At 47.5% G+C, this 3970-nt stretch overlaps 1 pseudogene; it reads right to left on the bottom strand.

The window, feature by feature from the left end:
* Positions 1-455: 455 nt before the first annotated feature.
* LOC136456412 (protein synthesis inhibitor I-like) lies at positions 456-959 on the bottom strand (annotated as a pseudogene).
* Positions 960-3970: the final 3011 nt, after the last annotated feature.

The following is a 3970-nucleotide window of genomic DNA, read 5'->3' as shown; positions in this document are numbered from 1 at the left end:
GCCATCATGAGCCCATCCGGCGTCTTCGCGTTCGGCTTCCGTACGGCCAACATTTTTGTTTCCCTCAGGAGCCTAAGTAAATCCGCGACGACGAGGCGGCTGTCGGCTTGTCGCCGTCGCCGGAGGACAGGAAGGCCATGATTGATAGGGGCAGAAAGCAGAGAGAAATTTCTATATCTGACACTTAGGCCTTGATCCCGGTCACCCTGGAGCCGGCCGCCAACAACTTCAGCAAATGGTGCGGCCTGTTCCTCGTGGTGCTTGGCAAAAGTACGCCCTGACTCCCCATGTTCTATCCGATGAAGCTCTGTCGGACCGCCGTGTCTGGGTCCATATCGACTGCACGGTGTTGACGTGGTGGATCTACGACACCGTCTCCAACGACCTGCTCTAATCCTTGATGCTGCATCAGTTCAACGCTCGTGGCGCCTGGAGGTTCCTTGAGGACGAGTTCCTCAACCACAGCCGTTCTTCATCGCCGCCCTAGGGTGCATCAGGCCGGCCACGAGCCCCGACATGGTCGCGAACTGCGTGGCCTCGTGCACCATGAGCAGCAGCACCGGCAGTGCGTCCCTCGCCCGCTGCTGCGCCGCGCCGGATGCGAGGTCAGACGGGACGCGCGCGACGAGCGCGTTGACGGCCTCCGTCATCTGCTGTGGGCCGAGGGCGACGCTGGCGAGGCGGTCCGAGTCGCTGAGCAGGTCGCGTTAGGAGCCGCCGAAGCCCAGGTAGGTGGCGCCCGGGATGAGGCCACGGGTGAGCTCCCACCACGTGCCGTCGCGGCTCCGAAAGCCCTCCAGGTAGAGGTTGTCGGCGCGCGTGGCCAGCGTGAGCGTGCCGGCCTGGGTCGTGAGCACGACGTGGAACCAGCGGCGTGGCGGGTGCTGACCAGCCTCCACCGGCTGGAGGACGGGGCGGTTGCGGGAGAAGTGCCTCGGGTTGCCTAGCCTGTGCCGCATGGACGGAGGAGGAAGAAGGGCGCATCACAGCGCATGCTTGTGCGGGTGGAGATGATGGCCGTTACCCCAAAATTGACTGAACGTGACGGAATGCTAATTTCGGTTAACGCTTACATCTTTCTATGGTATTTCACGTGACGGAGTTTTTCCAGTGGTATTTTCCGATTCTCATAATCTTTTGATGCTACATAACCAATTCTCCCTAGTTCTAATTAGGCCGTGTTTGGCCGGGGTCCGGCTCCGGCTCCGTGGCAGCTCCGATGGAAGAGCCGCACCAAACGCGCTGGCTGAAGGGCACCAGAGATTTGTGGATTTGTGGCTTCGCCGCTCCAGCTCCAGCTCCCGCGACAGAGCACTACGGCCAAACACGGCCTTAACCGGCCAGATCTAATTAAATCCAAGAGCTAATACTTCCAGGTATGCCTGATGATGTGCTCTAGCCCATGATGAGCTTGAGAAGGAGGGTGAGGAAGACGAAGGCTACAGATCCTCATGTCCATCTCTGCTAGGATGGGATCTCGATGAGCTAGCTTAAATATAGAGTCTACTCTTTCTATTTTTAAATATCTTTGTCATGGTTTGTATGCCGATAAATTTAACTAGATTTATAGAGAATATTAGTAATATTTGTATCTCTAAATAAATTTATTATAAGAATAGATTCAACGATCTATCTAATGATATTAATTATGTACCATAAATATTAATATTTTTATATATATTTAGTTAAAGTTATTTCTTGGAAAGCGAAAACAACAGTTAAAGGGAAGCGGAGGGAGCATTAGGGCACCCGCAATGGCTAACTCTTAAGCTAGCTCTAAGCATTTTTTCATATTTTAACAGAAGAGAGAGAAAAACTAGTTCTTGATTGAGAGTTAAGCTCTTGCATACATTTTAAGGTTACGTGACAGTTTCGTGCTAGCTATCCATATTATAAGTTATGTGCTAAAAGTTAGCACTATTGAAGAAGTTGGCTTAGAGCTAGTGGCCCTGTTCGCTTCTCTTATAATTCGTATTTTTCAGCTTCTTTTTCAGCCGGAACAGCGTTTTTCTCTCACAACAAATCAGTCGAAACAATGTTTTGGCTTGTTTTTTCAACGAAGCGAACGGAGCCAGTAAATAGCTCTAACCATTGCGGGTGCTCTTACACAACAACGTATCCAGAGTATCGAGGCGCTCCTGTGTTTGTTATTCCCATCGTACAGCTAACCCTTGGTGTTCAAGGAGAGATATTTACGGCATGTTTGGATATCGGCCACACCTGGCCACGCCCCAAGTGTGGCTAGCTGTGGCGAGCCGCAGTTGCGGCAGCGTTTTCTGGCACTACACTTTTGTGGCGTGTTTTTCTATGTGAGATTCCGTGGCTGCCACAGTTAAAGTTGCAACCAACCAGCGGGCGTGGCTCGCCACATTCATGGCGTGGCGGTTTGCGGCGGCACACCAGCCTCAATTCGTTCCTGCCTCGCGAGCCTCAATATATTTTTTATTCTACATTTTGTTTTCATCTAGTACTGCTCCGTACTACATAAATAATACGCTGATAAGACAGCGAAACAGACGAAGCTGATGGGCACGTCCAGGGTTGATGGCACCTTCACACACACTAACGAACGATCATAGTCATCATACACACACCAACAGATTAATGACTTGACTTTATTGAGTCACGTTAGGAACACAGCATGGTGCCAAGATGATACGATGTCAGCAAAAACTTATGGGATCCACCGTTTAGTAAACAATTGGAGAAATTTTGATTTCTTTTTTGTCGTTTCTGCACACCTCCACACCTCCGTGTTCATCTCGCTGAAATTTTATTTGTGCTGATGTTTATACTGATTTGTTGTGAGAAAAAATATTGTTCGTTCGCTGAAAAGTACTGCCGATGCATATGCTCGTCCTTTCTCTTATCCTTTAAAATTGAGTACGAGGGAATCCCCTTTTAACGTATAGGTAAATCAAGGGATAGCTACTCGAGTAGTTCCCTATAATTATCAATCTCTTATAACTTCAGTTTATCTCCCCTTCTGCCTATGCTTTTCTTCTCCAAATTGCATTTCAACATCATAATAACTCAAAGTCACGCCATGCTTAATTGAAAAACATTTCAAATATGTAATCTGGAATTCAAAATTTTAAATTAAATTGACAATTTGGAGAAGGCCACCAGAGAAAGGTTCACTAAACACGTGCCAGACTGGCAGCAATCTGTAACACCCTAAAATTTGCTCGAAATATAGTTAAATTAATTTAATTTCGTATTTTTGTGCTCATGAAACATAGGAAAATAATAATTTTTATTATTTTCAAATTTATCATAGGGCTTAGCAACATAGTTGTGTATACATGCCGGTGCATTTGATTTATTGTAATGAGTGGTTGAATCCAAAATTTGAAATGAATTTAAAATGCTTTTGAAATTAGCTTTGAAGTAAAAGAAAAGAAAAAATAGAAAATAGAAGCATTTAAAAAGTTGTAAATTTTATTTTTGAAAACCTACCAAAATTGTTCATTTTGAATTAAATTGAAAAGTGTATTTTAAATCATATTTATACTTGATTTGGATCATATTTGAATTTGTTTTGAATTAAGAAAAGAAAATTTGGAAAAGTAGTTTTCATTACTCTTTCCCCCTATTCGGCCCAAAGCCTGCTGTCGGCCCGCTTCTTCTCTTTGTTGAGTCGGCCTAGCTCTCCATTCCTTTTTCCTTCCCGGGCCACTACTTCTTCTCCTCAACTTTTCTCCGTGTGGGCCGAGCCGACCAAAGTGCTCCCTCTCACGCAGCCCGACAGGCTAGTCCGCACTCGCATTCCTCCGCAGGCCGCTTCCCTCTGCTCTTGGGCCGCCCCATTTTCACCTCGCGGCCTGCGTTAATGAGCCCGCCCGAAGGCAGCAGCCGCGCACCTCTTCTCTCTCTAACTGTTGGCCCTTGCCCTCGCCGACGCTGACAGGTGGGCCATCCCTGTTAGCTCCGTCCCTCTCCTTCCGCTCGTACCCGAGACGGACTCCAT

The sequence above is a fragment of the Miscanthus floridulus genome, chromosome 1 (genome assembly GCF_019320115.1).
Source record: "Miscanthus floridulus cultivar M001 chromosome 1, ASM1932011v1, whole genome shotgun sequence".
Classification (NCBI taxonomy): domain Eukaryota; kingdom Viridiplantae; phylum Streptophyta; class Magnoliopsida; order Poales; family Poaceae; genus Miscanthus; species Miscanthus floridulus.
This window is presented reverse-complemented; position numbering and strand designations above follow the sequence as displayed.